The sequence below is a fragment of the Phalacrocorax aristotelis genome, chromosome 2 (genome assembly GCF_949628215.1).
Source record: "Phalacrocorax aristotelis chromosome 2, bGulAri2.1, whole genome shotgun sequence".
Classification (NCBI taxonomy): domain Eukaryota; kingdom Metazoa; phylum Chordata; class Aves; order Suliformes; family Phalacrocoracidae; genus Phalacrocorax; species Phalacrocorax aristotelis.
In genome coordinates this window covers 120,428,579-120,452,750 of record NC_134277.1, presented here as the reverse complement: position 1 = coordinate 120,452,750, position 24,172 = coordinate 120,428,579, and the positions used below count along the sequence as shown (strand labels likewise).

Sequence of the window (24,172 nt, the reverse complement as noted above, 5' to 3'; positions counted from 1 at the left end):
GGGTAATGTTTGGAGTAAGCAAAAAAAAAAAAAAAACCAGCATCAGGGAGGGCGTAGATGAAGGTCTTAACTGGCCTCTTAGAGGAAAATTCTATACTCTTTCTGTTGTTACATACTTCTGCAAAATTACTTATGTTTCCTGAATTGAGCCATGGATATTTTTTTTTCAAGAGAGTAATAAAAGTCCCACTAATTTCATTCGGAGTAGAGCTAGATTACTGATAAGGGCTCTTGAGAAGAGCCTACTTCTGAGTATTTGAAAATACTTGTATTCTCTGGTATTCTGCTGATGCTACCGTGGCTCAAATTAAGAAATATAAAGAAGAAATGTGGGTGACTTCTAATTATTTGAACACAATGCCCTGGATCTAGCGGGTCACTTCTGTGAGAGGAGGCAGAGGCTACAGGTGACAAGGTTTTCAAATCTTATTCAGAAACAGCTAAGATTCAAAAGCATGTTGCCTTAAACTTTGAAGCTTTATCTAGAGTCTGTAAAAGAATGTCCATCTATATCTGGATTGAAATAAATTATAACAAAATCAGTTTAATGCCTTGGGGTGGGTGGAGCTAATGCAGCTATGAGGATGCTTATATTTGTTTAGCTGATACCATATTAAATGTAGTTCATAGGTAATGGTAGCAACAACAAAAATGTGCTTCCATATTAAATGCAGTTTGGTTGTAATAGCAACAACAAAAATGTGGACTGACAAACTCAGAGCATGTAAGTACAATTATTAATTTTAAATGCACTGAATTAGTCACTCCCAGCCACCCACAGCAAAGGATTTATTGGCGTCATGTTTTGGAGAACCAAGTCTAGGTTCCTTACTCTTAGCTGTTACGGCTCAGAAACATTGTAGGAGTGAAGAAGAGTATAAATGTGGTTTCCACTGAAAAGAGCGGATGCAAGACCACATACAAAGGACTTGTATTATTTAATAAGAGCACCTCTTCCTCTAAGAGTTGGACTGCAGACTGTTTGAACCATATCAAATCAAATAGTTAAACAGATGCACTTGACTTGTTTCTCCTCTCTTCTCTTCCAGTAGATACAATTGCACATTTTAAAAATAGCTGATAAAGATTAATTCTGTATAACAACTTCTTAGTTAAAAGGAAAAAAAAAACAAAACCACAAACCACACCTAAACTGTTGCTTTCCATAAGTAGTCAAATCTACTTGTTTTCATGGCCATGTAAATTTTGTAGTTTTTCATTGTGAATGGAACATTTACAGTGCAGAAGTCAATAACATGGTAAGTGTAAAACCCTACAGTACTGTTTCCATGGATGTGTCTCAGTCTGGTGGTAATGTTTTGGTGGAGTTGTTGGGTTTATCTTTTCAATTTCTTTTACCAACTTTTCTACGTGGGAGTTATCACTTATGATTTGTGGAGACCTAATAACTACAATTCTTTGACTATTCCAGAATTTTCGACTAATAGAGATGACAAAATTCTGCAAACAGCTACAGATGCAAGAGTTCAGACCAACACGGAAATCAAACTTCGGGTGTCGACACCAGTATTCTTTTAAATAGTGTAAACAACCAGACAGATTATTCTTAGCAATGATTTACAAACCCACCAGAGACTTGATTGCATCCAGATTATAATGCAACATTTCCCTCTGAGCTACAAATTCAGAGTTATTTTGTCAGTAGAGGTTGTTAGGTTGCCTTTTTTTTTCTGCTGCTATTTTGAGCCTGTATGTGGTATCACCTTAATGTTTTTGACTGCTCAACAATCTCATTCATGTTAACTAACACAAAATTAAAACAAACATGTGAAGAACAGATAAGAGATTGCTAAATGTGTATAGCAATTTGGTAAGTTCCCCAAAAGAAAGAAGGCATTTCTTCTGTACTTGGAAAATCCTTTTATTGGAATTTTTTCCCCTTATGCTATCAGACTGATTTCTCTATTTATTTATTTACTTACTACTTTTTGCAGATGTATTGGCTTCAGGCATTGGCGAATGACCCGAGTTATATTTGTGGAGTTGATGTCTGTATTGTATTGATTGTGCTATTCCTAAATATAGCAAAGTCACTTTTAGACCGTTCTCTCCCTCTTGTTTTGCAGTCGTTCAGAGATGCATGTTCTTCTGTGAGCTATTAATCACCACTGTCCTGCAAGTTCAGTACCTTAGTGTTTAGATTTTGAGTAAAAGCTTTCTGATCTTGAGAACTATGGAAAAGTAGTAGTTTAAAAAAATACCTTTATGCTGTAAATAACTAGCAGAAATTTTTAATGATCTTTTTAAATGGCTGTTAACTGTGAGAGTAAGTTTTAGGCCATTTTAAAAAACTAAACACTTCCCTCTTTCATTGTGCAATTAGCAAGACCTATGTATTACTTGGAAAAAGTCATCATTACTTTTTAGAAAAGTTACTGGTATATGGTCTTAAAGGCTTCTTTGTGTTAGAATAAATCTTCTGTGTGTCCAAACTGTTGGCAATAGGTTTTCTATGGTTTGTTCGGCTCTTTAAAGCTTTCCATTAAGAGACTACTTCTTGTTGTAGTCTTGCAGGATAGGACAGTGGGCAGCGGGCCATCCTGGTTGTCCTTTGTGAGATGAATTGCTTTCCTGACTACGAACGTGCTATTGGAGGTTTTGTTCTGGTTGTGTCTCAAATGTTAGATCCAACCAGGAGAAAAAGGAGAATTTCCAGGTGAAGCAGGAAGGTGGACGAGACTTAAGTTCCCCAGGCTGGACACACAAGAAGAGACAATCATAACCTGTGTGTAGATAAGCTGCTCCTCTCACATGAGAGACTATATTTTTATACACCTGATGGTGCAGGATGAGACTATGGAAGATGATAAATTTCTGACTCTGGGCTAAAATATTCATGTGGGCTTGTGCTAGAGAGACCCTTAAGGATAGTAACTAAACAATACTGATTCTGAACAGAGACCAGCTTTGGTATCTGGCTAGAAAGAAATATTTGTGAGAACAGTTGTAATTTGGCACTGAGTCGCAGTGTATTCAAAAACACAGATGCAAAACTAGAAAAGCATCGTGTAGTTGCAATGGAAAATGTCTCTCCAACCACTAACATATCAAAAGCAGCAGCAGCAACTTTTGGTTACATAGCACCAGAGCCTGAATCTGAGTTGTGTTTGTGTGCCTCAACTCTGTAATTGTCCTGTGGGCTGGAGCACCGGCTCTGCGGAGGTGCCCCACTGGTGGCATGTGGCCGGCAGCGGTCAAGTGGGACACTCCTGCCACAGAGCAATGTGAGACACCTGCTACAAACTCCTTGCATGCTATTTCTGTTTGGTAAACAGAATGTAAAGCACTAGAGGAAGTAGTAAAGACAATAATTTATAATCTTAAATTCATTATGTAATCAGGACGCTTACAAGAGGGGATTTTGTAACCATCTTTCCTGTTTTATTAGTATTATCTTGTATTGCAAAACTCTTCCTATTACCGGATCTGCTTGTAGGTGTGTTTATTCTTAGGGGTTGGGACTTTTCGTTTGATCCACTAATTGAACTGTTAATGTCTGGTGCATTTACGTTACACCCATTTTGCCATTTTTGAGTTCTTGAAAAATTCCAGTTTGCAATTTAACATTCTCCACTGACCATATAGTATTAGAACTAATTTGAGTCTGATTTATATTACCTCCTTCTTTCAAAAGAGCAACCAACCTGGATAGTTCATTTCCTCTAAAAATGCTTAATTCCTTACCCTTTTCCAGTCCCTTCTTCATCCTGCCGAAGCTAACTGGTAAAAAACCTTTCATTTTGTCTGTGTGTTGACGGCTTGCACATAAATGTGGATTTGACAAAGCATTAGTTGCAACCTGCTTTGTGTGTAACAAATTGACAAAGGTTTTAAGCAGGACTGAAATCTAGCTAATAAGGACCTAAATGATACAGCTAAAGGATAGGAATGCAAATTTGTCAGGTGTTGCAGCCATAATATCTAAATGGTCCTTTAAAAAAATCAGTTGCTGATTTGTTGCCAAGATTTTCTTGGGGAGTTTTTTGTTTCCATTTCATTTAACGGAGGTGGGAAAGGTGCTTGGGCTGGATATTTTTTTTCCCCTTATCATGGAACCTAATACATGCAGAAGTAGAAAAGTGTAATACCAGAATACCAGCAACTTGTCTTCAAAAATGTGGCATTAAAAAAATTCTAACCTGGTGCTGCGGAACATTATACACACCCAGAAAAAAAATGAAGTCCAGAAACCTCTTACTTGAATTAAACTGCAACTGGTCTTAAACCGTGTTTAGGGGCTATTTCCAAATTAAAATAATGCTTGCACAACGTGGGCAGAACATGGAGTTATGAAACCATTTTGTTATTACGTGCCTAGTTTATGCATGGCTGACATGATCCAAGAAACATGCTTCCCCTTGTTTGTATGTGTATACGCACGCAGCGATATCTGTGGTCGGTCAGTCAGACTACAGCCCATTTTCTTACCTCTAATTCTTTTTAAAGAAAAGTGGGTAGCTATATGATGTTTGATTTCAAACTTGGTTTAACTAGGTAGAGAGTTTGACGATCCTTTTCATTCGTCTTTGCAGAGCAGCTATAATATTTTAAGCACCATTCAGACACATAGGCAAATAGCCCTCGCGGTTGGAAACTTTCATCCTACTAAAGGCAAGCAACAGAGGAGAGTGGAAGGGGAGATGGCAGGAGAGTATATACATTTAGGGCTGTCTTTAGAGCTGCACGGATCTTATTTGAACGTCTGTATGATTTTGTTTTGGTTTGTTTTTTTTTTTTTAAAGCTGGCAACCTCTTCAGCAAGTGAGTGATGCTTCCTGCCTCCTTTTCTTGGTAGGGAGCCTGCGTGTTCTGCCAGAAAGCAGCTGTCACTTGACACAATCTGTTCTGTGCTCCGGCGTAGGCTGGCTGCTCAAAGGGGAGCTCTGTTGATTCTTACACATTAGGAGATTAGAGAGTGACTTCAACCTCCCTTGGTTATTAGGGCTTAAAGACCAGCTGCAGAATGAAATATTTGGAGCCTGTTTCACTAGCTTTCCGCAGTGAAGTGGGTCAGGGTTATGTGTTGAAGGAGGGAGGGGTATGCTGTTCTGACATCTACAGATGCTTTAAGTGTGTCATGGTAGATGTGGAGAGGGGGAAGTTGGGGGGGAAATTTTTTAGGAGTTTATGAAGTGGGATTTTTGGTTTTGTTTGTTTCTTTGCAGGGGTTGAAATGTAAGGTCCGTGTTTTAAAAAATTATATGTATATATGTATTATATATATATTCATGTGCATATATAAAAATATATGCATACACATATGTATGAAACTATGATTAATGATCACTGCCACCTCCTTTAGTGACACTTAGCAATTCAGAGTTGTACGATGATGCTGCTGAAGGCGAATTTCTTGTTACAGAAAAATAACAGGGTAGTATACCAAGCTTCCTTAAATGTAACAAGTGAAGGAAAAAAAAAATTTCTGCAGAACAATTAAGCCTGTTTTGAAGGTACTGAGCACCAGGATCATGTGCCAAGGCCTAGTTGCAAGGAGTTCCGAGTTACAAAAGACACTTGTGTGTGAGCTTAATTCTCTAAAATAAGCCTTAATTAATAAATGGCAGTACAGTGAATTTTGCCATCTACTAAGTCATCTGAGAGTCCTGTCTGAAACATTTCCTTAGAATGACTTTGAGAGAGCCAGTAGTGCTTACCCTATTTCTATATAATTATTTTACTTGATGCTCTGTTTCAGTGATTACTCATCAGACAGTCTGATATGAAAGTAACACCTTTTGGGGGATATTAATTGAATTTAACTGAAAGGCAGAATAGCTGAAGGATGTCAGAACAATTGATTACCCTTTGGCATTTTTTTTTCTGTTCCTAAAGCTGAAAGAAAAAAGATTATTTTTTGTGTAATCTTAAGGCATCCTTATATTTGCAGTGTATATAGTCTTAAATTTAGGAGACTTTGTGACAGACTTTTTTATGCCTAACATTTATGTTTCCATGCAGAGAGCGAGCACAGTTTAAACCTCACTAGTTAAACTACAGTGATTTGAGAAGGCAATGTGTAAAAATCACACTTCAGTGTATACCTAGGGTTCTCCAGTAATCTTATAGGAAAGGCAATTGTATAATATTTGATCCATTTATTCTATTAGAAAAGCTATTCTAGACAATGTGTGAATGACTCCCATCTTGGAAAAAGATGGAAAATTTATCAAAAAATGCAGATGGCTCAACAAAAAACAAGTAATCTGTTTAGTTACAGCCTCATGTTTAAACAACAAACTGTGACACTTTCTTGGTTTCTTAAAGAAGTGGTCGTCTTCTCCTTCAAGCTGAAGTTTGTCACAATAATTCAGAAAATTCATGAGTTTCACATTGTCCGTGAACATTTCAGCTGTTCAACTTTGTTAGAGATCATGAGATCAAATCTTTCTTGACTCTCTCCCACCCCCTCCCCTCTCTTCTGTCTGTAAAGACTGTTTTGTTTGTATAATTTCTTGGAACAAAATCCACTGACGGCAGTCTCTGTAGTAGATTTATTAAGCAAATACAGTAGCTCCTTCTGTAGCTTCCTTTCCTGTATCATGCCTGTGACCCTTGGAGTTTTTCCAAGATAATGTCATTCTTATGCATGATAGTTGGATACATTAATTATGCTTATGTGGAACTGAGTGTCTTAGACTTCATTCATTCATTCCCACTCTTCACAAGTCTTGCCGAGTTAACTAGTTTGTGGAGGTGTTTGGTTCCAAAGCAGAAGGTTTTTTTTGGTTATGGCCTGTGGTCCACCTACTAGTTGGTCTTTGGAGAGCTAAAAGGTTGATGGTAATGCTGTGCTGCTTCTTGTTTTCAACTTTCACCTAACAGTTGAAAGTTAAAAATCAGGACTACCCCAGAGGCTGTCTCAGTACAGCAAACTCGTTGCATTGGTGGACAGACTTGTGGAGTTGGAGGTGGTCATTCTACCTTCACTGGAGTGGCTGGACCACTTACCTGCTGTTGAAGCTGTACAGGGTTCTCCTTTTACCCGTCTCCTTCGACCCATCTGAATTTTTTTTTTTCAGTGGAGATCCTGATATTTCTATGACGAGCATAAGCCTAAAAACAAAAACCCCCTGCTTTTCACAGTTGCATTAAATGTAGTCGATGGACCATTAAAAGCCATTACTGCAGAGGGAAAAAACTTGGAAATCTTCCTTTTCCCTCAAAACTCTCTTGTGTACTGAACTGTGTGTACTCTTAGCATATCTTCTCTAAGCCCCTGCAGGAAAATAGAAGGCAGTTGGTAGAAAATTTAAATGCAAAGCAAAATTTAAGGGTCACACCTCATTGATTAAACATACTTGAAACAAGTACTTTCTCTTTAATATGATCTCCAACCCATCCTCAAGCCAATTAAAAGACATAGGCGTGGTACTTCTCACCCTGTTCTGCTCTTGTAGGTGTGAGCTGCTTGGTGCTAGACAGTCCTGACAGTCTTCCCCAAAGGTGTCTGTTGGGTACGTTCTCACTCAGGTGCTGTATCAAAGTAACAACTTAAATGAAAATAGAGTTGCAATAGAGGTAGAGATGGAGCAAACCTGCCAATACTAAATGCTGACACCTTTCATGTGATGGTGAGAATAGGAAGCATGGCAGAGTAGGAGGACAGAACCGGGGTTTGGTCACTGAATATGTTGTCTGTTCTCTGCTATCAGTTCTCTGCTAGTCTGATTCTTCCCTCGTGAAACAGTAGGATGTACGGGATTCACTATTCTTTAGGTTATCTTTATATATAAAAAACTCTAGCCGCTCTGCAGGCTGAAGTGTGCTTACATCAAGAAAACGACTGTGCTGGTCTAACTTAGATGATACAAATTCTGTTTATGAAGATTCTTGATTGCATATTGACTCGGTTATGCCTAGCTGATTGAGATGACACTGTACTGAATTAAAGTGCATTAATTTGCATATTACTTCCGGACTAATCAAGAATAGCTATAACTACCAAATACTTGATTTTGTAATGTAATTACTCTGAAGCATAAACTTTCTGGTGTGTGTGTGTGTGTGTGTTACCTTTTACTTGACAAGAATGGAGAAGGGTACGTTTCCTAGCTCAGGTTTTCTGGAAACTTAATTTGAATAGAATTTTTGCTTAAGGTGGTTTTGGGACTAATGGATTGGCCTCATGATTTTAAAAGTAGCAGATGACCAATCAGAATATGTGGTGGATGTTGACTGCCACCAGTAAAAGGAATTGTTGGTGGCCTGCCAAAACATTCAGTTATCTAGCTTTTTCCAGGTATGTTTTCATTTGTGAATTCTATTACTTTACTAAAAGCTTCTGAATCTCCAGGAAAGCCCTTAGGAAGCAATCTGTAATCTTATAAATCAGTTTAAACACACTTAATTAAAATCTCTAGAAGGACCTAAGATTTATAGATAATTATGACTGTCCTGCTGTGAATGAGAAAGATGCCTTACAATTTTGCATGGGGAAATAAATGTAAGCAGACTTGTTAAAGCACCCAAAAGAAGCTTAAACTCACTGCTTGTCATCTATCTGAGTTGAAACTGGAACCTCATGGCTTATATGTGATGCATCAGTTTGCATTCTGAGGCTGGAAATCCTGCACAGATGAGCAAAACTGAGGGGAACGTAATAAAATTCAGCAAAAGCAATTGTAAGGTCCTGCACCTGGAGGAGAGTCCAGTGGAGAGCTATGAAGATGATCAGGGGACTGGAGCATCTCTCTTATGAGGAAAGGCTGAGAGACTTGGGTTTGTTTAGCCTGGAAAGAGAAGACTGAGGGGGGAATCTTATCAATGCTTATAAATATCTGAAGGGTGCGTGTCAAGAGGATGGGACTGGACTCTTTTCAGTGGTGCCCAGCGACAGGACAAGGGTAAATGGGCACAAATTGGAACACGGGAAGTTCCACATGAAAATGAAGAAAAACTTCTTTCCTGTGAGGGTGAGAGAGCAGTGGAACAGGCTGCCCAGGGAGGTTGTGGAGTCTCCTTCCCTGGAGACATTCAAAACCCACCTGGATGCCTTCCTGTGCCCCCTGCTCTGGGTGTCTGTGCTCAAGCAGGGGTTTGGACAAGATGATCTCCAGAGGTCCCTTCCAGTCCTTACCATTCTGTGAATACTCCCCATCGTGTGTATTAACAGGAAAACTAGTCTTTGGGTAGCCAGTACTTCCTTGGAAAAGGTGAGGTGTTTCTGACCTTCTGTGATCACAGCAGAAACTCCAGCCCTAGGTACAGGGGTGCGACTTCCGGATGGTGACAGATTACTAGTGCTTGGCCTAGTTGTACATATGGAGGGAGGGAGATCAGGATGAAAGTCTTACTGGAGTGAACCTTGTCTGGTAGCAGTGGTAGAGACCCTACTCAGAGCTACAGCTGCTGACTGCCTCTTCCAAAGAGGGGTGAGAAGCCAGCATGGTCCTGCAGGGAGGGTGCTCACATCTCTGGGAAGTGAAAGGATTACTTGGGGAAGATGAGGCCCAACACTTTTTAAAATTTGGGTGTATAAACCTAAGCCACGGTATAAAATTAAGCTGAGTCTGTTTAAGAGCTACATCCTTGAATTGTGACTATGGAAAACAGGTTGATAATGCTTTCCAGACAAACGAATCCTTTTGTGAAAGAATCACTTTTGGACTTTCTATAAACTATAGGATGGTCTTCCTTTGCTGGTTACGGGGAGGCCAGTGCAAAATCCTGCAGTGTCTTTGTCCAAAGCGGGAGAATTGGTGGGGGTTGATTATCCTGGAACTGGAGCTGTTACTGTGACACTCCATGGTCACTCAAAAATCCAAACTGAATGGCCCAGGTGATTCTTTCCAGTCCCATGTTTCTGTGGATGCTACATCTAGCTGGTGCCAAAACACTAGAGGATGTTAGAAGTACCAGAGGGCAAAAGGTCTTTGGGTAGCACTCTTGAGCAGTTTTGGTCCTTTCTCTGTAAATCAAATAACTGACATCTTTTTGGGTAGCAGTCTGAGCCCTGACTTTAAATCTTTAGCTAAAGATTTAAAACGCAGATACCAGGGAATGGCTCACTTGTCTTTTTTTTTTTTTTTTTCTTTTCCCCCTATGGAAAAAGTGAGGAAGAAGGAAAAATGCAGGCAAAGAGGGACGGTAGGTGTTAGTGTTTGTAGGTATGTTGTTTCTCTGCAACAACAAGTTGTATAGGGAGACATAATATTTTCATTAGACCAGCTGGAATTTCAAAAGATACAGTTGGAAAAGGCAGACAGACTTTTGGGCACACAGTCCTTAGGGAGGAACAGCTATTTTTGCACTGCATGGGAAGGATGAGACACATGGAGTCCTTGGCAAGAGGGAAAAATGGAGGACATAAATACTGAAGTAGGAGGGCAAAACGCAGTTTGATATACAGCAGAAGATGAAGAGGTTTGCAGCATGTTGCCTCTTATCTCAGCCTTACAGAGTGAGACACTACACTTTGTTTTCTATGTGTCTGGGCATTGTTGTTACTTGATGTATAGATGTGTGGAAAGATCCAGGTTTAGTGCTCTGTGGGGACCATGTTGCTTTTGGAGTGGTGCATCCAGCTAAGATCTCTTCTGATATTTGGTGCTTCAACTCCTGGGAAATTTGTCTTCTGTGGGAAGGAGCAAGTGAGGAGAGGAGGCTTTCTTGTTACATGGGGAGGAGAAAAAGCCATGTTCGAGACCTTCTTACAGAATACCCAGCAGTGCTCTTGTGAACACAAGTCATCTCCGCTTCAGTCCGAGGTCTAGCAGGCTGGAAAGCTGGACATCTTGTGTTGCAGGTGAGCCTGCTGACTGCCTAGCTTTTGAGGAGTGGAAGAGAGGTACAGCCTGTAGTCCCAAATCTAAGAAGTAAACTATGACAAAGGATGCTGTAGGATCTGAAATCCAGTGATTACAGTAGAAAAATCCATTGAAGATTTCTTAGAAATAACCATTACTTTTTGGTTTGTACAGTCAAAACAGAGATTATTTTTATAATAGATTCTAATAGTATTTGGAAAAAAAAAAACCAAAACACACAAAACCACCAATATATCTCTGTATTTTAATATGTCACTGTCTAACTGTATGTGCCTTCCTAACCTCTAATATCAACCAGTTCTCTTTAGAAGATTGAAGCTGGTTGTTTACTATGGAATTTTATACTTACCTGATTGAGAATGGGTTAAAGGGGACTTCTGTTCTGCAAGTTTTTCTCAAAAGCATTTATTTATTCACTATCAATAGAAGCGTTCAGAGAGTGAGCTAGGTGCATGATCTTATACTGCATGCGTTCGCCATCTGTGATTCATCTGGATTAAAGAGGCAACACATGCAAGAATTTAATTTAGACGCTTTAACCATGTGAAAAGACCATATTGGTGTTTTCTAATAGGTCTGAACTCAAAGCTATTTTAAGACAAAGAAAGAAGAAATTCTCTAAATTACATCCTAGCACTGTTTTACTTCTGTTATAATTTAGATCCTAAACATTATAGTTGCTATAAGCATCAGGTGGGAGGCAGTAAAGGCAAATGTGATATACTAGGTATATAGTAGAAGATCAGTGTGTAAGGTGCCTTATATGTATATAGAGCTGCTTAATATGTCTGTCTAGTGAAAAGTACAGCATTATATCTATGTAAGAAAGCAAGTGATTGATGTTTTTAGATTTCTTCGTTAGACTTTATTGGGAGTAGTAGGTTTAGTAGTATTTAAGCTTAGGCAGCATCCTGAAAAATCAGATGAGCCAAGAGGTTCTTAAAGATACTTCTTGCTGTTGATGGTTAGGGAGTGGAGGGAGCTAATGACTTGATTTAAAAGAATATTGGCTGGTCGTCTAGAAATATTTCTAGAACTCAGAACACTTTCATATGCTGTTACTAGCCAAGACTGTTGTTGACATTTTAAGAGTGCTTATCTTGGTATACTTAGTAAAATAACATTGCTTCCATAAAAGACTGAAATCTTGGCTAAAGTTGGGTCATTTTCATCCTACAGCTGAGAATGGCAGCACATGAGGGAAACTGGAAAAATTGTTTGTCGTATAAAACACAGTTTAGTAAAACGTGGAAAAATATACTTGAAGGAAAGGATAAACTATGTTCATTGGCAGAAAATGCAGTTCATGTCTGTTGGTCTCCTGTAAGACAGTAGCATCTTTCATTATGAATGAGGATCATTTTAATGGTATTTGCTAGAGTTTAAAAGTACTTCCCTCCCCTGTCAGATTGGAATGTCATTATAAAATGCTGTATTTGGAGATATTCAATAAAATCTACCTTAATAGGTAATTCAGAAATCAGCCAGGCAGAACCATTTCTTAAATGATGTCACTTTCTAGAATCCAGAGGACTAGCACTTTGTAACTGCTAACACTTGAAAGCAGCTTTCAAGGTTCAAGCTGGTTTAAGGATGGCCACCGCGCTCCATGTACAAAGTACAGGAGTTGGCTCATTTAAGCTCCTTCATGCCACTCTGGTTTATGGCTTTTTAAAAGAGAAATCCAGGGATTTTTATTTCTTTCTGGAAAGAAGGCTCGAGCCTGGCATATAGCAGCTTCCAGAACTCGTACAGATATACAAGGCAAGGAAAATATTAATCATTACTTGGGAGGCATCATCAAGATGTCACATTTTGTAGTTCTTAATTTTATGGCTCATTTCTGCCTTTTATGGTATTACTTCATGTTTATTTTTGTAAACTCTTACGTATTCTTAATGTGTCTTCTGACTTCTTTCCTTAGGAGGGTGAAAAAAAGTTTGCCTGACACCTTTCAGAAGGAGGATATTCAAGGGAAGCTTTGTTTTCTTGGTTTCTTGGACTAATTTACTTTGAGGATTTCCAAGCCCATGTCAGAACTTTCAAGAATATCTTAGGAAGTGACAAGTAAAGACATAATTTTAATTGCTTCAAGCACCAGATTATTTCATTCACTACCAGTCTGTGTATCCAACAACATTTAGAAAAAACAGGATTTTCTTAGTTAAGATTTCTACAGCTGTTTCATAGTATTTGTTCACCTCTGTTCATTAGGAAGTATTGGAACTTGCACTTATATATGCATAATATTGCTCCCACCCATACTTTACATATTTAAAATGCTTCTTTTGACTCTTCCTCAACTCACTGCCTGTCTTGCACTGCTCTCACTGCTCTTGTACATCAGCAACCCCTTTGGAAAACTATTGTGATGTTCACTATAAACATCTATTCTGTCAAATGTTCTAACTCAGTACAGTTTTGGAGTGCATATTATCTACAAAAATCTCTAAAACATGAGGAGTACATGTGTGGTGAAAACAGTTGGTTTTGTATAGAAGGAATAGAAGCTGTCTAAACTCAGGAACATTTTAGAGGGCTGTAGCTTGAGTGCTCCCTTGCTGGGTTTTTATAGTCTATTTTCTGTACTGCTACAAAGACAGAAATCCCTGTGTGCAGCTGAACACTTTGCTTGTTTGTCTTAGTGGTCATTGCAGGTGCCTGTTTTTGGTAATTGTTGTCCCGTTCTAGAAGATATTCTACCTCACTGAAACTATAAAGAATAGGGCAAATAAAGAACATGTTACGCTTCCTGTTCCATGTGACATGTGAGTTTGTTTTTAAAATACTCTGTTTGCCATTAGTAACTCTTTTTTCCCTGTTATTTGATTGTTTGGGTGTTTTTATGATAGATCTTCTTTTTCCTGAAGAAATGGCACAGATAATGTCCATGCTGAGTTGGTACGTTGGAGAGTGGGTGGGGGTAACCAAAATTAAAGCATTCCCTTTCACCCATACAGAGACTTGAGATTCAAGTAAGTCGTATTTATGGTCTGCATCTACTGCTCTTCTATGCTTCTATTTATTTAAGGAAGTGGCCTTCTGATATGTCTGAAAATCAACCATCCAAGCTACTGATGGTTGCATTTTGAAAATTGTTGACAGCTGAAAGGGAATCCACTCTAGAATGAGAGCATGAAAAAAGGTTAAAAGGCAGGCGTCAAGCACGTTGCTGGCAGCAGACATCACAGACCTTATTTTCAGCTGGATATTTAGATATGGAAAACAAATTTAGTAATAGTTTACTTCTGTTTATAAATCTGAACATGAGTCAACTGTGTCATGATGTTGCCTCAAGGAAAGGGGAGGGGTGAAGTGTCTGAGATTAAACTTTTGAGTTTGTAGAGATGATACGATTCTGTTCTTGGCTGTTGCTAAGGTGTCGGCTGAGCAGCATGTTCACATTCAACAGTGAATTTCCAGAAGAATGCAGTCAACTGAAAATCCAGATTACAGCAGCAAGGATAATCAGGATCTTAGAAAATACAACCTCTGAATGAAACAGTTCTCTCAAGGGAGCTTTAAATAAGCTATTCCAAATATCCAAAAAAACTTTCCTGAATGTGAGGTTGCTATATATTGGCATGAATTGCCTAGACAGTTTGAGAAATCTGTCATGTTGGAAGTTTTTAGGAACAGGTCAGATATTTGCCAGAACTGGTTTAGAGACAATAAATTCTGCACTGGAAGCAAAAGAAGGGAGAGAAGAGGGAACCTTTGGACATCTGCTTTTATTTTCTGTGAGTTTAGAACTGAGTTTGTAGAAATCTGTATTCATATCCATTCCTTCTCATCTGTGTGGGTTTTAGTATTTTTGTTAATGAATTCGAGGGCTGGGAAACGGAAGGTCAGACATAAGTGGCAAATGAATCCAGATTACTATGTCAAAACTATTTCAGTACAGACATATATAAAAATTATATATGTAGGAGCAAAGGAATATGTTACATTTACAGGATGGTGGAACACTATTTTAGGAAGCACCATTTCTGAAAAGGACTTGGTTATCCACTATGAGATTTTTGTCTGATTTGTCTCATTTCTGGGCCTGATATAATCAATGGGTATATAAAACAGATGTATAAAACTCTCCTTCTGTCTTTGGGTCTGATGTGACTGCAACTGGGATGCAACTTATGGCTGGTTTTCACAGTGGAAGAGATACTGGGAGAAAAGCAGAGTTCCTAGAAGAGGCATAAACATGCTAGGCTGGAAAATAATATTGCTTGCAAGCTCTGGGGGTTTGGAAGGGAAGTTAGTTTTATTCGGCTGTAGTCTCCAAGAGCTTTCCCTTATCACAGTGGTGAAATTAAGCTATGTAATGTTAAAGCTGAAAGAGCCTGCCAGGCCAAGTCACAGCACAACTGGAATAGAAAGTAAACAAAATGGTAGCAAGGAGCATGAGGGAAAAATACAAATTTGAGGGTAGAATTTCCTTCCCTGGAAACATTTCAATCAAGATTGATGGAGGAATTTTTTTCTCCCCTCTGGAAAATAGCAAAAAAATGTAAGCCTTAACCCAAAAGAAATAATTCATTGCAGTCCTCTGGCTTGTGCTATCAAAGAGATAAGACGTAGATGATTACATTGGCTCCTTCTGGCTTCGTAATTTATTCTGCAGAATGGTGGGGGGTTAAATGAGAGATTAGCAGCTCTCATGGGAGTGGAAGGCGGGTTTTCCCAGGACTGGCATTTTGTAATCTCTCTCTGAAAGTGTCTTTCCCAATCTTTGTGCCTGTTCTTTTTAGGTCATTAATATTTCTATTGATTTTGATGTCAGAGGACCATCTCTTAGCTTTTTTGTGTTTTTTTTTTTTTTTTCTTCTCATAGCAGGGAAGACACTGTGCAGTTGTCATCAAGGGAATTCCTCTAAACTTTTTATTTTAATTTTTTTTATTTTTACTTCAGTAATTGTTTCATTTGTTGTTTTGTCTAGCACTGCAGCTTCTGGAATCACATCATTACTGATGCAAGTTTCCTTCATTCTTAGTGAAGGAAATCTGGAAAATACTATACAAATGTATCCTGAAAGCTGCAAAATCTGAGGAAAAAGTGGAACCAACCAGTTGGTGGTGTGGATATTTTTCATGTTAAATATATAATGAATTTATTTTGGAGCAGAGAGGCTTGGTTTACATTTCCAGTATTTGTTAACCCTTTATAGATAGAATTATGAAACTATACATACTTCATGTTGAGGGAAATGGCAACAACATATGATATAAAGGGAAGTAGGTGATGTCAAAGAAGGAAGATTGCACGTTTCAAAATGATCTTGCTGGCAAGCTTATTTAGCCATGGAGAGCTCTCTGCATATTTCAGTGTATCTGGAATTAGTGATCAACAGAAAATGTCACTGGAATAGTTGGAGGCTGTAGCACATGGTATATGAGGAAAGCTGGAGAAAGTTGGGCTTGTTCAGTTTGGAAAGGAGAAACAAGGGGGGGGAAGTCTTCCACCAGCCTGAGGGAGTTTGTAGAGAAGACAAGTCAGACTCTTCTCAGAGGTGCACAATGAAAGGGCTATGTGCACAGTGTCCAACAGGGAAAATTCCACCTTGATGTAAGGAAAAGCTTTGGCATTACGATTGTGGTTAAAGCCCGGAAGAGGTTGCCTAGAGATGCCGTGGAGTCTCCATCCTTGGACACCTTCAAACCTTGATGGAATGGGGTGCTTGGATCCACCTCTCAGGTTAGTCTAGCTTTGAGCAGGAGAGTAGACTTCATGACCTCCAGAGGTCCCTTCCATATTAAATCATATGATTCATTAAGGACATTACGGATTGTCCAGTAAGGATAGAAATCCCTTCCCTTTATTTCGTGCTTATTACTAAGAGCAGAATATGTAGTACTGAAACCTTAGCTTAAAATGGAAAATTTTGTTCTGATGTTCATCTCACTTAAGTTAGGAGTTTGACAGCAAGATGAGGAAAGGAATGAACCTGTCTTTATCACCTGCAGTACACTGGTGAAATGTCTTTCGTTTTCCTTGGAAAGGAAGCTGTCTGGGGTACTACAAGCTGTAATGGTAAGGGTTATAGCCACCTAGTTTCTCTGGTTCCCTACCTTCTGAATTACAGTATGAAATTTGGAGCTGATGTTCAGGCTCACTTTTTTCTTTCTTTCTGCTAGCTGGGGATATGTGTGGGAGGTTTTTTCTCTTTTCTTCCTTGTATCCCTCCAAAATAGTTCTTTCTAAACTTTACAAATACTGCCAGGAGAAAATTTGGCATATGCATGTAATTTAACTGTTCATTTATTCCTAATTGACAAGAATATGCCTTCAAAAATACTAAGAATATTCTCATTTTGCAGTTGTTGTAAGGTTTGTTTTAGTACCTAATGTGTGGCTAATTGGCTATAGCATATGGTAACACTATTTTGAAATAAGGCTCCACAAATTTTTTTTTTTTTCATTTTTGTTGATTTAAAGGAATTCTTCTGCTTAGCTGTTGGTGTTTTCTGGATGCTTCTATTGTTTGAGCCTAGTAAGGGCAGGCCTTGAGTTCATAGCTGAGGTTCACTTAACAGATGGCCTTCCTTGGCTAACTTGCTGGTTCTCCTCCCCCTCTCTTCCCCTCTCCTGAGAGAGGATGTCTCAGTGCTCATGGCTGTTAACTTGTGAAAACTGGTTCCTACTGGTTTAAGTCCTTATGCATCCAAGTTGGGAATACTCATGCTCATCTGAGCAGTTGTCCTGATGCACAGTTTTCTCCTTTCTTCAACCTCCTTGTTTTCTTCCATCCAGGAAATTTTCCCCGCCCCTCCAGGTTGCCTCTTAGGCTAGTCAAACATCCATGCATTTTTCAAGATGTAACCAAGCAGGAACAGAAACCAAGGTCTGCATTTTAGGATTATTTTTTTTTAAGAAAGAACAGTCTTTTGTCTGTTTTTCATATCACCTCCCCAAAATTATCTGTGTGCTTGAACTTTCTTGCCATCTGATGTAATGACCCTGATATACCTGATCCACACTGTTTCCTTTTCTGTATGTGTGGTTCCAGACTTCCCTTAAACCAGGGCATAAGTTAGTTCCTTGGAAGCTGTTCTTTGCAATCTGGTGGATTCAGGCAGGGATGGAAGGAGAGGGCTTAGTGGCTCTCAGGGACAGATGGCAAATAACTTCCTCTGTACCCTCACCTCTCTTTTCCCCACCTCATTCCTTGGGGTACAAGAGATACACTGTCACTGTGCTAACTAGGGTAGAGTTTCCTTTCTGTAGCTAAAGGACCACGATGTCTAAGCTTCACAGTTTTATAATTTTGTGTGAATTTAGTTCCTTGCTATATACAACCATTAATATTGCCAATTTTTTTTTCTTTTTTTTCATCTTCCACAATTTCTTTGTTGCAGTGCTGGTAATGAAACTTGCCAAAAATTGCTTATAAAAGATAAAATAAAATCCCTGTCAGTGCAGATTTTCCCACAAGAGTGAATCCTGAAGTCCTGACTCATGTCTCATAGCTCAGAATAGGTATCCTTAAAAGGTAGGTTAGTCATACGTTCTCCTCGAGGGTAAGTGTATGAAGTACCGATACTGTACTCAGGGACATTTGGGTTCAGAAACCTAAAGCTGACAAGTGCCACTTTAAGACAACAAACTTCTTAAATGAAACCTTAGGATTCTGGAGGAGTTCGCAGGACATGCTTGCTTTAGCATGCTTGAACAATTCTTCACTGCGTCACACCTGCTTCTCACACCAACGTCCAGCTTTGCAGCAAATGGCAAAAATGTGACATCCTGAACTTTCTTATTGAGCAATAAATTCCATCTTGTTTAATGAAGTATGAACAGAGATCTCCTGCTGATCATGGTTTTCTTTGCTTGAAATTAAGGGTTTTTTTTCTGTTTATTGTACAATACTTGAAAGCAGTGTTATTTAAGCGAGCCAGCAATCTAACTACTTTATCCTTTACCAGCCTGAAGTGCTCTGAACTGTTTAATATTAACCAAACTGTTTTACAAAAAGTGCTATCTCAAAACAAATTCAAATATAGCTTTACCCAGGAAAGCCTTGGAAACCCATTTATTTTTCTGTTCTTCAGCTGGAAACAAATGTTCTGTTCTCATACCATGTGAAACTGGAATAGATTCAGGTCAGGCAATGCATATTCATTCCTTGAGACTCCTCGACAGTTTTAACTACACTCACTTCCCTCTCCAGCCCACTCCTTTAACTTTTAACTATGAGAATGGGAATTTCTTCATCTTTTGGGAATTGTGCTTGCATTTCTCTGAGCCATGATGGATAAAAATCTGTTAAAACTTTATCTAAGTGGAACACATTTAGCATGTGAATTGTATTCTTGGGTGTTGCGATATAAAAATATCAGCATTCACCAAAAATGGCTGTCAGTGGGAAATTTCTTATTCTGGGTTATTGTGGGCCCTTTTATACTACTTTCTGTATTACTAAATTTGTTATGGGAAATATTAATCCATGTGAGTCATGGTAGATCAGCAAGCCTTCCTTGGCTATGATCTACAATTCCACTGATAAAGCCTAAAACCTTTTCCTTAGACAAATGCAGCTATCCGCCTGTCTGCAGTGGATGCTAATTAGTCATGTGCAAGCAGACACTTAATGCCTTCCTCTCCGACCGTCACCGAACATCTGATTGGAAATCTGTTCAGTGTGGTGGCGACTGTCTCTTTTCCTGGAAAGCCAAGAAGTACCCATAGGGTGTGTTTGTACAAACTACCAGGCGTGGAAAATATTACGTAAAAGTTTTTACCAGCCTGTAGTCGGGATGTGGCATTACACCCAAAGGAGGCTAAAATCAATTATTCATTTCAAAATTGTCCTTCTCTCGCCTGTGTACGATTTGAGGGTTCAAGTGGCAGTGTAAGAGTTGAGAGGGCTGTATTGTGCTGAACAAAATGAGGGCTGTTCTCCAAAACCCTGTTCCCTGCTACACAGGGTCCATCTATACTGAAGGAAAATAGAATAAGTAACAACAGATTAGTTGTGCAGGGAACCACAAAACACATTGCCTATATGGAAGATTTAGGCCTCTTCTCAACACTGAATTAATCTGCTGCTGAAAAGGGTCTCCCTGCACCCCCCAAGCGTTGTGTGAACCAACACCTTATTTTTTTTTCCCCCCCTTTTAATGTCTGTTACAGGATTTTAATGTGCTGGAGGTGGTTGCATATTTTTCTCATTAAAATCTATGTTTTGAATAGTTACCAGGTCAGCAATCTGGCTAAAGAAAAAGCAGGAGGATTTAGCAGAGTCTGTAGCAGAGTCTGAGCCAGCCATTTACAAATAAATCTCCTGGGGTCTGTAATCACTAGCAAATCTAGCCATCACTTTGACTTGAAGGGAGATTAAGGATTACAAATATTTTATAAATCTATTCTTAACTTCAGTGCCATTATACGAAAGTGAAGGATTCAGTGCTGCTTCTTCACCCTTTCTTACCTCCTGCAGAAATCTGGAATGATTTAGTTGGCTAGACTGAAAAACATGAAGTGTTTCTACTCTGTCCATACCCAGTGCATGAAAACGCTGTCAGTGGTGTGGCCAGTAATGCATGGGTACAGAAGAACAGAAATTTTAGTATCATAAAATGGGGCTGTGGAAGGAAAGGGTTTTCCTGGTAAACTTCTAATTCATACAAATCATGGATGGATATTTTCAGCTTCCCTGGCTCTTTGTCTTAAAACAAACCTGAGTACTTGTGCCCTGATCCCCACTGAGGAGAGAGTGGCCTCCATGGGATACTGCAGGTCCTTGACACATCACTCCTGGCTTCCTCTTATATATGGTAGGGAAACATCCCTTGCTGTGGTATGCCATCATCCTCCTAGACACAGAGATTTCAAATGCCAATAGAAGTTGCCAGGGTGAGTCTACGTAGGAAGAATTAAGTGTTTGGGTACAAGGTGATGGACCTGCCTTTTCCTACTCTAGGTGTGTGTTGCCTTTTCCAGCACTCAGGGTAGCCTGTTCCTGGCAGTGAGTAACTTGACAGGAACTCTGTGAAGGGCTTTTCTGTGACAGCTGTGGGAGCACAAGCAGCATCCTTTAATGCCCCAGTGCATTACACCTTTTCCTCCATTCCTCTTTGTCCTTGGCATCAGTTGCTTGAACCGTTTTGCTCTACCAGGTAAACTTAATTCAGTCACAATGCAAAGTTTGGAGGAGGAGGCAAGGAGGACTCCCATTTCTCTGAAACCTTCGTAATCTGGTGCTTTTTAAATATTACATATTTTTATAACATTTACATATAATTTCAGGATTTTATTTCTATTTGTAAATGTTAATGAAACTCAGCTGGGCTAAAGGTGTTGAGGTTTGCCTACAAATGCCATCTGGATATCTGTCAGCACAATGTTTGTTCTTTGTATTATTCTTTCAACCTGCTGTAAACAATTTCAATGACTTCTGGATTTCCCCTTGATACACAAATAAATCTTCAGTGCTGAATCCTCCCTTTGATTCTCTGTATCAGTTCTGATGCCAAATGAAAACAAAACTCCCTTCTATGTAATAGCGTAGCTGCGTCTGCTCCTCTGGGACTAGTCCTGACGGGGAAGGAAGCGCAGCCCCAGCCCTCTCTCTGCGGTCAGCCTTCAGGAGAATTTGCTGTCAAGTCAGAAGAGTGCAGAAAGTCAAGGCGGGAGCCCTGATCCTCGAAACCTGTCTCTGATGCATCAGCTCCGGCACCCCGGGCGAGGAGAAAAAGCAGGGCAGAGGATGAATTGCAGCTTGCCCCTTCCACTGCTTTGTGTAAAACCTTTGAGCCCTCGCCCTAAGGGGAGCCAGGGTGCCCCTGAAGGCAGGGGGCTTCTAACAATGCTCTCCTTGTGCTGGCTGGCTTCTCCGAATGCCACAGCATCTAGGATTATCCTGTAAATTGCCTGGTGAGAAGGAACCCCCTTCTGGTGTAAGAATGATTTCCTACTCTTGGTGATGGATGAAGCTGAAATAAAGCAGTTTAATTTTTAGAAAACTGTCGACCCTGAAAGGATTGAGCTATTATTTTAATTACTGTAATGAGCAAACACTACTTGGAAATCATTAAAAGAACATATACACAGCTCCAGATCCTGCTGTCTGACATGTATTGATGAAACTTTTCTTGAACCAGAGGGATGCAGGTTAATTTTTTTCTGCTAAATTGACAGCAGTGTGGGCAAGACATTTTGCTGTTGCTTTGCATTGTATTTCCGTCACCAGGAAATTTGTAGTCAAATACAGGCTATTAGTGTAAGTGTGGGTGAATGTTGTGAGCTAACATTTGTAATTATCTCTTTGTAACAGTTTGAAATTAGAGCTGGCAGAATTAATTTTTAGCTATACCAATTTTCTGTGGGAATGCTGACCTGTTGAAACTATTGCAGGACCATGTTGAGTTCAATCTGAAGGTTTTTTGGTTTTGTTTTTGTCTTTTTTTAATTGAAAGGCTTCTCAGATCCACAATGGAAATAGAAAAGAAAATTGTACCATACAATAACTGGTGATCTAAAAGTTCAGCATATAAAATAAGATGTGTATATTCATGTATTTCCTTCCCTGCTGGATTTGAAGCAGTGGGTAGAAATTTTCTTCCCATGTTCACGGTTCCCTGACCATAAGGGTATATAATCAGTGGCTCTGCCCTAAGGATTGGAACAGTTCATTTTTCTATGTATATACAGTTTTAACTGTGGCAGAAAGATTGCTTGCCTTTTTTATTATTTTTTTGTAGCTCAGGTGTGAGAGACTGGATTCAAATAGCTAGCTCAAATGAAACAGAAGAGGGATAGCGTGGACTCAGGTTGCTCACCAAGTCATAGGGTTGTCTAACCCTAGTTGGTGGCCCTGAGTGAGCATGCATGCGGGCATCCCTTCCGTGGGCGGCAAAGCACTGGGAAAGTATCTCAGTATAGTTCTGCTGCAGAAAAGAAAAAAATAACTCTAAAACTTCAGATATGTATGGGGGGTGGAAACGTTTAATCAAGTTTCTGAATACAGAACTGTTCTGTGCAGTCAGTGAAGTAAAATTTTCATAGAAAGTTTTAAGATCCTTTGGAAAGAGAATGCTGAAAAAAATGGACAAGCAAATTGTTAGCATAAGGTAAAATACAGATGCAATGTGCAGGCTTACATTCTTCCTTCAGAAAAGCATTTTTTATCAGTGTAACAACTCTGTAAAGTAACATTTAAAGCAAGCATTTCTGGGGTTAAATCCCTACTTGTGGTTCTCCTTAGTATAGATGTTGTTCAGCAGATAGGAGCTGGAGCTCTGTGCATTGCCCAGATCCTCATGGTGGGTGGGTTTCTGAAGCTCACCATGCTTCGCGTTGCTCAGTGACAACAGGTGGCGGGTGATGAAGATGGCAGATGAGCTGATCTGGCAGACGTGTTGTCACTTCTTTGTCTTTACGTTGCACATGTGCAGCCCTTCTACATGTTTTTTTCAAGGAGACAGCCAAAACTAGTGAGATCACGCTACAGCATCAGAGGAATTGTTTAGTGAGGAATGAGACCCTAACTGTGGATCTGAAGGAAGAAGTGAGGAAAACTTAGGATATGCTTTTCAGGGAAAAATGTTCTGATTATTATTGCATTGCCCTATTGCCTTTACCCGTAAAGAAAGAGTTGTCATATTTTAATGTTTTTACTGTTTAGAGGTTGAACTCTTACATAAGGCTGTGTCAGATGACCCAGCGCTTGCTCTTTTTCTCTCGCTTCTTTCCATCAACACTGCTTGACTTCGGCCATGGAGGTGGAATCAGACATCATAAGGGAAACAAAAATCTCATTTTCAGACAGATGTTGGATATCAAAAGCAGAAACATGTTAGAAAGCTTGATCTGATGACCTGCATGCATGGTTTAATTTTTCAGTAGAAAGTGTAAGTAGGTTGTCTGGCATTCCTAGATTAGCCTGTAGTGCTTTGTGCTATAATCTTGCACAGAGATATGAAGTGTGTGGTTTTAGTATTTCTGCTATATGTAAGCTGCTAATATTGTAGCTCTTCTGTTGTGAAGGATTCATATCTGGCTCAATTTATTGACTAATTAACCTTCCTTTTTTCGCTGATCATTAAGAGTGGTGTATTATATGGTCATAGATAAACTCATCCTCTATTATTACTCTGGAGAGAATGCATTTTAACTTTCATTTCTCTCAATAATAATACTAACTCTAAAGCTTTTTTGTTTTAATGGTTGAAGAAAAAAATCATTTTGAGTGGCACAAATTTCTTTACTGTACATTTCATACATTTACTATGAAATTTGTGTCATACTGATTCCCAGCTATAGTACTTCCTAGAGGAGAATCACAGAAGATGCTTTTAACATACTCATTTGATTGTTTTTTCTTTCTTCAGAGGGAAATAATTCTTAGCAAGGGAGAAGGGGAGCAGGGAGGAACTGGCACACATGA

At 39.2% G+C, this 24,172-nt stretch overlaps 1 protein-coding gene across 3 annotated transcripts in view; it reads left to right on the top strand.

Moving 5' to 3' along the window:
- Positions 1 to 24,172, top strand: part of GAREM1 (GRB2 associated regulator of MAPK1 subtype 1) — a 105,385-nt gene that overhangs the window by 40,114 nt on the left and 41,099 nt on the right. The gene's annotated exons all lie outside the window — the stretch shown is intronic.